Consider the following 12,500-nt stretch of genomic DNA (forward strand, 5'->3'; position numbering starts at 1 on the left):
TTTATCAGAATGGTAACTTAAATATAGCTTGAAGAGATGGTCTATGTTCAAATCTAAGTTACTGATAGAAAATTTTCAAATAGATCATTTATACTATGTTCACAAGAACTCATTATTCAATGGCAGTGATATTATTCATAAGATGTGTAAGGTTATAATCAAACGAATGTATTGAGTTGTTCAATATATATATATATATATATATATATATATATATATATATATATATATATATATATATATATATATATATATATATATATATATATATATATATATATATATATATATATATATATATATATATATATATATATATATATATATATATATATATATATATATATATATATATATATATATATATATATATATATATATATATATATATATATATATATATATATATATATATATATATGTGTGTGTGTGTGTGTGTGTGTGTGTGTGTGTGTGTGTGGGTATGAAATCTTATTCTTTAACATCTTTGGGAAGGAATACTCACCCTCTTCTCTGAAGGAAACAAATTTAAGTAGCAGGACAAATTGTGAGGATGACAGCAAACATCGTGAGGTGAAATGAGAAATATTAGGAGCAATACATCATCTGTAAGGATGAAAATACACTGTGAGGGAGACAGTAAAGAAATATAAGAAATATATCACATGTAAGTAGAAGGTTACATCATGAAGAAGAGAGCACAACCATTTTAGCAAATGAATACAGTAGCAAATTACATGTAAGGAAGAAGAGCCATTGTAAGTAAGACAGAAAAAACATAAGGATGAAGTGAAGAACATAAGGGAATATATCACCAGAAAGATTAAGATGTATTTTAAGAAAGCGAACAAAGACATTATATAGGATTATAAGTAACACGTACTTACCACAGCCGCTTCAAGGAGGAAGATAGCATGAGGAGGGTTGCTTGAAGAGGATCACATGCAAACGTACCTGTGTAGAGAGTTATTTGCAATTTTAGCAATACAGTGAATACAAGTTCATGCAGTATGGTTAACCCATAATACACATATGAGGTTAATAGCAAAGAAATAATTACAATATATATACATAAATACAGTCACATATACGGAAATACATATACACAAACCTGCTTGACATATACATACACAAACATTAACAAACGAGGACATACTTAGATGGGCAAATATATATACATACAAACGTACACATCGACGCATACACACACTCACAGACACACACACACACACACACACACACACACACACACACACACACACACACACACACAAGGCAATCTTGCAAAAGAAATTCACATACACAAACACACGTACAGGCACACAGTTACAAGCACCAAAACAAGTACATACAAATCTTCCACATATACTGCTAGCGTAGCAATCATCATGTCATTGTACAAAATGAATTACTAAGACATGAAAATGATGGCATTGTAGATTATTCACTCATTGTAGGTGAAATTGTCCAGAGATTATAAGAATTTCTAATGGTAATCCAAATAAAATTATTCAATTTGACAATATGAAGTTTTATGCCCACACAGACGAAAGGTAAAATTTGAAATTCGAAGAGAATATATGCGGTAGGATAACAGCATTAATTTCTGAAACTGATAAGGTCGGTGTCCAAATGTAATTTGCCATAATTCAATATAGAATCCTCCCATAATCTAAATTACCCTTGGCCATTGTCGTTGGAAAGCATCAGCTTCTATCATGTATGATTAGAAAAAAAATAGATTTGGAAAACTTGAATCTCCGTCGTCAATTTTTTTATTTTCTCTAAAGTGACAATTTTCTTAGAGGCTCCAATTGGGGTTAGGCCAAAGTTGATACATCAAGGTCAGCTGAGGTCTTCAGATAACAGATATTACAGATTCAGATACAGATATGAAGGAACTACTCAAGTCATTATTTAACTCCAAGACCTTTTTTCCTGGGATTCCTATAGCTTCTAAGCTGCGTTCCAAGTAGGAGCAGGGGAATGATAAACTCTTCTGGAGTAGGAAGTTCCTCAGTAAGATTGTACTCCTTTTTGACTGGTGATGACACAACTTTGCCAAAGATGATTTCTCGCTCACGATCCAGTCTCTAGCAGGCAGAGTCCAGCAATACCGTACAATGCCGTACAGCGAGATACAATCCAGCAATTACAGTTCTTGGGGTAAAATGGAGCGATCTGCTCGGAAGGGTACAGAAGTTTTTCATCCAATCTGAAGTAAAAATCTGTACACAGGAAGTCTTGATGTGTCTCTGTGAACTTGCTAAGGGCTAATGATGGGAGTTTCGTCTTACGGTAAGCAGTAATGAGAGGGTAACATGGTATAGCATATAAAACGAAAAAGTGCTAATCTTGAAGCTCCTTTTGCTCACGACGTGTGAGCCAGAAGACAAAAGATACATATTACATTTGTGTTATATAACAGAGTACAGATCTGCGACCGGTACAGATCGTGACTAGCATATGTCCGTAGCCGGTATAGGTCCGTGACTGGTTCAGATCAGTGACTAGCCCACGTCCGTGATTGGTGCAGGTTCGTATTTGGTACAGGTCCGTCATTTGTTCCTTTGACATGAAATTAGACAGACAGGGATAATTTCCTCATATCAGAGCCTTATCTCTCTACGAATTAGCAGCTACGTGACAGATTCAGACGAATCTTCAACCCTCTCACGACTATTAATTCTGACAACATTAGAAGTTGATCGCCTTTTAAGGTTTGATAATTAGATTATAAATCATATATTGCCTATTTTCTTGAAAATCAACTGAATAAAACACGAAAAAGAAAGAGATATATAGCTTCAAACTCACATCACTCTGAAAGTAAGTATCTCACAGACTTACAGAAGGCAGAGAATATATCAGAACATGAGGCGTAACATCATTCTCTTCGTGTACTGTAAAGACGTCATTAAAAAACCTTCACTCAAGGTGTAACATAATAATACGACTTAAGAAATATACAAGTATATTCCCAGTACCCTTAGAAATGGGACCATTTATACACACAGCCATGCACGTATACATAAACATTTTCTCTCTCTCTCTCTCTCTCTCTCTCTCTCTCTCTCTCTCTCTCTCTCTCTCTCTCTCTCTCTCTCTCTCTCTCTCTCTCTCTCTCTCTCTCTCTCTCTCTCTCTCTCTCTCTCTCTCTCTCTCTTTATATATATATATATGTGTGTGTGCGTGTGTGCGTGTGTGTGTGTGTGTGTGTATGTGTGTGTGTGTGTGTGTGTGTGTGTGTGTGTGTGTGTGTGTGTGTGTGTGTGTGTGTATGTGTGTGTGTGTGTGTGTGTATGTATATTCATATATATTCGCCATTTTCCGCGTTAGCGAGGTAGCTTTAAGAACAGAAAACTGAGCCTTGGAGGGAATATCCTCACTTGGCCCTTTCTTTGTTTCTTTTTGTAGAAAAGTAAAAAAGGTAAAAAAAACTTCTCTGTGGCAAGATATTGAATTTAAGAAGACGCGTGTATACTTGTCAGACCCAAGGATTTTTCGTTAAAGACAAAGGTGTTGAGGCAAGAAGATTCTTGTGGTAGTAAGCAGACTGTTGCTCAAATGCATGGTCTCCGAAAGGTCCTTCGAATTGGCCTAGAAAGACTCCGGAGGGTTCTCATAGAAAGCGCTCCGGCAGGATAGTGTGAACGTCCTTATCGTTCGCCTAGTGCGAGAGATTGCTGAGGATATTTGTACGCCGGGAAAGTAACGGAAAATTGCTTTAAGGTTCCTTTTCATCTCATGAGCTTACTTTCTGTCCTTATATCTACCGAATCCTTGAAATTATTTTTTCTGGAAGTAGTGCCAAACAGCCTTTAAAAAGCACAGAAAGTAACTGACAAACCAGACGGATGGAACCCTGACTCATCCAAAATCAACAGAAAAGAGATCTAATCTTACATGAAAAAGGAAGGTCCATAAAGATACTTCCTCCTGTTGCGCCGGCCGGCCTTAGAACGACTCAGATACGAATCAGGTTTAGGGTCAATTACAACTGATATCCCGAGAGATCACTATGCCTAGGGAGGTCATCGGGTAGTCCCTTGTTGCTGGCACTTACAATAAACTACTAGAGGAATTTCTTTAGACTGCTGCGCCTGTATTCGGGAACAGGTAAGCGGCCGAAGAGAAGGCAAGCGCGACTCAATCTCCCTGCGTCCCACAGTCCGCTTGCGACTTTATTTAACAGATGCCTGCGGTAAGATGAGATGTATTCACTTTGGCGATTACATAGAGGGTTCTTTGCAAGTATGAAGGTTATGAGGAAAGCAGCGCTCACTGCAACCAGTGATATTCAACTTAAAGACCTGGACATAGTCTTAAGGAACTGATTACGCATATCTTACATCTCAGAGAACGTACATGATAGGTTGATACAAGGATTCCAGCACTTGCAGTAAGAAACAAATGTTTGTAGAAACCCCAGAAATTGTAATCACATAAATCTTGTCAAGCTCCTTCGTACCGAAAGAACGTCGATAAGAAAGTTTACAAGCATTACTTTCGGAAACAGTAGCGCAGATCGAAGTGTTTCCTTTTCCCGAAAATGAAAGATCTAAAATGTCTCAGAAAATGTGACAGGAAGATAAGAAGTATTACTCTGCTTGGAGATTGATAAGATAGAAATCTATACTGTTTCCTGTCATCTTGCTATACAGTATCAAGTATCACTGTCATTTACTAGATAATGATACCCAACACTTCTATGATCTAGGAGGGGGGGGACAGGGGGGTGATAAAGGACAATTAGTTATCAAACCTCAGCTAAACGAAGTTCCCTTTTCCTCTATGGAAATTTGATTAGACGATATACTGGATAGAGAGATTATATGAGGTTCCAAGACCTGAATTACTCCACGAAGAATTTCAGATGTAATGAGAATCTTCATAATTCGAAAAAAATATGTTATGATAATCCAGATGTAAACATTCAAGAACCTATTACCTATATTTCCATAGAATATATGACAATATAAAATCATGTATGAGCTCTAAGAATACAATCTAGTAGACCTTAAGAACTGATAAAGTACAAAAAATGGGTGGTGCTAATTTGCAAGTTACACCACCTGTACACTTAAGATTAATGATATAATCAATCTATCAAAAAGTTGTTGACAAAAGGGAAGCCAAGGAGAGGGAAATCTTTTGTAAGAAATCTTATGGCAAAGGTACTGAATATTTTTTCATCCGAATCTACAATTAAAGACAAAACTCATGTCCCAAGCCTAATTTCATTGATAAGAGAGGAAACGTTCAGCAATATACTGAAATAAAATATGGATTAGGATTTTGATAAATAGGACTGACGGGCAACGGCGACCATCACTTGGTGAAAATGATACACACTGTATGTAAGAATATGAACTACGCCATCATGATAAAAGGAAAAATGTAAAAACCTGCTTACAGCATTTGAGCACTATGATTCGACACCTAAAGTATGATGGCGCAGCCTTTGCCCTTGTCCTTAGGAGTAAGGTCAAAAGGTAGTCCATCATACTCAAGGGCTCTAACGTCGTATTCAAAGGTCAGACCGTCATGCTCAAGGATCCTATCGTCATTTTCAAAAGTCAAGGATTTGTGTCTATGTATATTTCTAAGCAAACAGTAAACTCTAGATAATCAAGTGATCCATAAGGGTCAAAAGAGAAGAGACTAAAGTATTGTACAGGTACGTAACACCATTTTTATTAGAATATTCTTGGAAAGAACTCAAACAATAAGAGACCATTGGGCCGTTTCGAGGCTGTTTTTGATACATCTGCTCAGGGACTGAAATGCATCACCCACTACATGAGGAAGAGACTATATGGGATACGGTACCGGGGTGTTTCATCAGTGTAAAGAATCCCATAACCTCTGAGTAAGTACACCTGAAAATGATAAGACTCTTCTTGAGAGGGACGGAAGATGGACTTCAAGATGGCGTAGGTCTGTTGCTTCTGGCACTAACGCTTGTCTCTCAGAAGACCAACTTGAGGTGATGGTGAACCTCAGGTATTCGGAATCAGACAGTTATCTATATATATATATATATATATATATATATATATATATATATATATATATATATATATATATATATATATATATATATATATATATATATATATATATATATATATATATATATATATATATATATATATATATATATATATATATATATATATATAGAGAGAGAGAGAGAGAGAGAGAGAGAGAGCGAAATGAGAAATTCCACAGAGTAAGTATCTCTTGAACGATTTGTCATAGCTGAGATACATACCATCGACTGCAAGTACATGAGAGAGAAAATACAGAAATGCCCTCACATTTTGTATCTGATAGAATACAGTTTTGAGAACTACAGACCAAATATGGTCTATGATAGACAGTCTCTGTGAACTACATCAAATGGACAGGAGGTGGGAATTCTTGAAGGTAAATGGAAGAAGGTAAAGTCATGTGAGGCATAACCAAAACAGATTTTTGTAGTCTGAGGCTCATTTGAGAGAGGAATGTTCTCAGAGTAAGGCAAGATGCACATGGTCTTCAGTAATATACCATAGCGACATATAGACGTTAAGGCAAAGAGGACTATCCTAATCTTATGTCATCAATAAGAAGAATAGATTGACCGGCTGATATTCTAATTTGATTATATTTCATTGATACTATAGACTTAAGATATGTTATGTTATGCCCTTTACGCTCGGACGATGTTATAGATTAGTACAAGTTATTAGATTTTAAGTTCCTAATATTCTCAAATGAAGTCGATACCATAGAATGAGGTGTATTATCAGAGTATTCAGTTTCTTATTATCATTTCATTAGGATTAGTTACGGAAAATTTCCAGCTTATTCTTATATATACATATGTGCCTGTTAGACTGTGAAAAATATCAGTATATCTTTCCTTAGTATAATATCTTTGAGAGAAGTATTGATTGCTATGAATCCCTTTTACTATCTTCACAAGATGCTTTAAAAACAGTGTCCATAAAACGATATGGATATAAGATAAAAGATATCTTCATTTGATATATATATATATATATATATATATATATATATATATATATATATATATATATATATATATATATATATATATATATATATATATATATATATATATATATATATATATATATATATATATATATATATATATATATATATATATATATATATATATATATATATATATATATATATATATACATATATATATATATATATATATATATATATATATATATACATATATATATATATATATATATATATATATATATATATATATATATATAGGGAAAAGATAATCTATATTTTGATTTGTTTTCATTAAACAAAAACTTTGAACACCTGAAATGGTAACAAGACAGATCTAGAGAAAAATGAAGACTGTCTATGGTGGCAAATGTTAGATACAATCTGTTCAATGATAATGATGGTATTGTACAATCTAGTTTCAGTTATGATTAAAAATGTTTTAAAATTCTAGGGCAATACTTGTAATTGATGTCCTTTGGAATTTTTTTTGAGCAATACCTAATAGCAATCAAAATGACATGGTAGTTTGACCATGTACTCTATGATAAGATAAAGATTCTGAATATATATATATATATATATATATATATATATATATATATATATATATATATATATATATATATATATATATATATATATATATATATATATATATATATATATATATATATATATATATATATATATATATATATATATATATATATATATATATATATATATATATATATATATATATATATATATATATATATATATGTATATATATATATATATATATATATATATATATATATATATATATATATATATATATATATATATATATATATATATATATATATATATATATATATATATATATATATATATATATATATATATATATATATATATATATATATATAATCACATCAAACACGCAAGTTTATAAACTGAGAAATACCAAACTCTGTAACTAGTTCTCTGAAGATAGGGTAACACACGAAGCGATTAGGACTCTTCTGTTTCCTTTTCCAACTGGTTTTCTGCATTTCCTTATATGTATGCATATTAACACATACGTCTTCCAGAACGTGTACCTGTCTGTGAATCTATGTGCATGCCACTAAATAGCTTCTTAAGGATTTGTGTTTGTGTATGTGTAAATGTGTTTGTGTGTACCATGCTTTTGGTTTTCTGAAGATGTTAAACCAAACACTGAGGATACATAAGCCTGCACGCATTCAAGTGCAAGCAAGGAGTTATGGAAAGGAAAATGCTGGTCTTCTTAAACAAACTGTCTTTGCATTAATAGGAAGATGAACATAACACATAATCTAAAAGGTACTGATAATGGTCATGATTAGGGTGAGATTGTCTCCTTGTGCTCCGAACTGCACCTCTGGGAAGAGGGATATCAGTTACCTAGAGATGACAGTGATGCATGTGGTGAATTAACTCATATATATATATATATATATATATATATATATATATATATATATATATATATATATATATATATATATATACACATATACATATTATTACACTTTGTCGCTGTCTCCCGCGTTAGCGACGTAGCGCAAGGAAACAGACGAAAGAATAGCCCAATCCACTCACATAGACCTGTATATCCATAAACACCCAAACACGCACATATGCATACTATACATTTCAACGTATACATACACAGACACACACACACATATATATATATATATATATATATATATATATATATATATATATATATATATATATATATATATATATATATATATATATATATATATATTCATCTATTTATATATACCAAAATCTTGATTCCTGCACTGGGCTGTTCCATCCTTGACACTTCCCCTCGCTCTACCGTTGGTGTTGTCGGCGTCGCCTCGCGCTACAGATGATCTAAGCTTCATGTCGATCTCGTAATTACTCCACGAATTATTGAAGGCGTACGGACAGTGGGGGTTTCGCCTCGCAGGTATCTGACAGAAGCCAGTCCCCTACGGTGTTGAAAGTTGCATGGGAATCGGTTCATTATTTTCGATCAAAAATGATATCAATGGCGATTTAGCTTTATGGTGGAAAAAATAACAATGGGAGTTAATTCAGAGAATAAAAGTGACTGCCGTCCATTAAACGGAGGTAAATAATAGTGTTTTCTCCAAGTAATTAAGAGGATATAGAAAAATGGCAGAAAATGGGGAATGGGGGAAGTATAGAACAATAGTAATTCCACATGATAGTTACAGGAGTGACAATAAATGGATAATGATTAAACTAGTAAAAATATATAGCCAAATCATTGAAATGAAAGAAATTGTATAACTGGCGATAAATTAGGGGAATATAAAACAGCAAAGATAAGTGAAGGAAAAGGGAAAAATATATAAAAAGAGGAAACAGAAATGACAAGGAACTGAAACGCAAACTTAGACTTGGTCATTGCAAGCGACAGCACGAATGAGAGATGGCAGACCAGCATCGGGACGAGAGGTATTCCACACACACACATATGCAAAGCGAGGGAGTATGGCTGCCCGGCGTCACGGAGGCATAAATGAGGAAGCGAGCTAACGGTAGAGGGAGAGAGAGAGAGAGAGGGGGGGAGGGGGTGGGAGAAGAGAGAAAGTAGGGAAGGAGGAATAGCGTCAAGAGACGGGAGGGCATCAGGTGAAACGGGAAAATGTAATGACGCCGACTGGGCTGCACTGAGAGCTGGCCAGTCCCAATGATAATGATGATGCTTACTGAGGAATTTTACGGCTTGTTATGTTGAAATAAAAAATTTCTTCAAAATGCATCTAGCAATCTTTTTCAGGCCTCGGACCGCCAGCTCAACTATCCCCGGACATCTCCGTTGATTGGCCGACGCTGAACACCTCTTGGCCAGGCAAAGGATACCTGCGCAGACTGAGCCATACTTGCGCCGCTGGCAGCAATAATAGGCTGAGCTGCGCATGGACAAGTGCTCGCTTGATACTTATCTCTGACATACGTCGGGGTTTTACACTTAAGCCGTATCTTGCATGCTTACAATGAATAATCAATGTCGTAGCTAGAGATAAGTTAAAGGCCCCAATGTGGTGAACGTTTTGTTATCATAATATCCTTGCAGGGGACTTTTTTTTTTTAAACGTTCGCTCGACGGGCGATCGCACCTCACTCTCCAGATTAAAGAAAAAAAAAGTGACAGTTGTAGTAAAAATACTATGATTCTCATCACGTTGCGTATAGTTTTCATACGTCTACGTCGATGACGGCTCGGCTTCAGTTGCGTGGGCAGCGTTTATACTCGTTGCCTGCCACGCCGTGAGAGATCCTTGAGAAATTGTTGAGGATTATAAGGATGAATTATATTTCTTTAGAAATCCAATGAAATTAGATTCAGTCTTGACTGTCTTATCTTTAGATGTAATGTAGATATGATGCTGTATCAGATATAATGTAGATATGATGCTGTATCTTCGATATAATGTAGATATAATGCTGTATCTTAGATATAATGTAGATATGATGCTGTACCTTCTACATAATGTAGATATGATGCTGTATCTTAGATATAATGTTGATATGATGCTGTATCTTAGATGTAATGTAGATATGATGCTGTATCTTAGATATAATGTTGATATGATGCTGTATCTTAGATGTAATGTAGATATGATGCTGTACCTTATATATGATGTAGATATAATGCTATATCTTAGATATAATGCTGTATCTTGGATGTAATGTAAACATAATGATGTATCTTAGATATGATGTAGATGCAATGCCGTATCTTAGATATAATGTAGATATGATGCTGTACCTTAGATATAATGTAAACATGATGCTGTATCTTAGATACAATGTAGATATACTGCTGTATCTTAGATATACTGTAAATATGATGCTGTATCTTACTGTATGACTGACTAACAATCCTCTTCATCCTCTTATATTTCTCTATCTTATAGCTACTGATTTGATAATCTTTCTAGCTCTAAACATTTAACTAAATATATAACCATATTTCATCAGAGGTCAACACACACACACACACACACACACACACACACACACACACACACACACACACACACACACACACACACACACACACACACACACACACACACTTATCAATAATCTATTGCCAGCCGATGTGTCTATCCTTAGAAATGACTGGGAACATTTGGTTAAGCCGTGGAATAACACGACTGACTAGAATTAGCGGAAACAAAGCAAGATTGATCCTTTATCCCTAAGTAACATAAGCTGTTGGAGTAAAACACTCCTCAACTACAACAGCACACACGAAATAATCCTAAGCAGGGATTTTTTGCTGATCCATATGTACTCTCATTACAACGTCCAGAATTACTAAGGCTTTACATGCCCAACTCCCGAGTAACTGACGTCCTTTTAGCTTTTGCCACTGGTAGTATAAGTGCAAAAAAAGTATATGGTAACATGAACATCATGTCCAGTTGATATAAGGTTGAATCTCTTTCATAAGATCTTAATACATAATTAGAAAATATTTTTTTCATATATAGAAAAATGTGATGAAGAAGTAAGCAATGTATTACACTCATACATACACACACACACACACACACACACACACACACACACATATACATATATATATATATATATATATATATATATATATATATATATATATATATATATATATATATATATATATATATATATATATATATATATATATATATATATATATATATATATATATATATATATATATATATATATATATATTGCTTTGTAATTTACATACATGTATGCATATGATTTTTTATTTCTACCTGCGATACCACCTGATGACAGATATATTCCATGCTTCACATATTCATGCATCCATGTATACATTTGTTATTCAAGCAGACTGTAGCCACAACAGCAAAACTCTGAAAATAATTATCATGTAATATGCAAATGATATTTCATCCCCTAAAAAAATCCACTTCACTATTCACAAATGTTTACTTACGTTATACCTTTATATATGTGAAACAATCGTTATGGTAAAAAAAAGTCTAATCTATTAAGCCCAACACACTTGTCTTTAAGGTAACCATATACGACGTTGTCTTATTCTTTTTATGCAAATTTTGAAGAGCTATTGAAGCATTTAAAGTTCTAGTTGCAAATGTATTCTGAAAGTTTAGACGATTTATCAAATTAGGAGACATGTATGCGAAAATGGAAAGCCATATCATGCCTATATTTCTATCCACCTTTCTGAAGGCAAATGCAGAGATTATAGGTTTGTATCTAATTTCTCTAACTTTCTTTCTCCAGTTTCTTAAGAATGTCTTTCTCACATGCAAAAAATACTGTCATATAGTAGAACGTTTAGTATCAGTAGTTCTTAATTGAAAGGAGGTTGTTTCAAAAAAATATCTTTAACTCCAGTACATGTTAGATGATATGAACCTGTCCCA

The sequence above is a fragment of the Panulirus ornatus genome, chromosome 72 (assembly GCF_036320965.1).
Source record: "Panulirus ornatus isolate Po-2019 chromosome 72, ASM3632096v1, whole genome shotgun sequence".
Classification (NCBI taxonomy): Eukaryota; Metazoa; Arthropoda; class Malacostraca; order Decapoda; family Palinuridae; genus Panulirus; species Panulirus ornatus.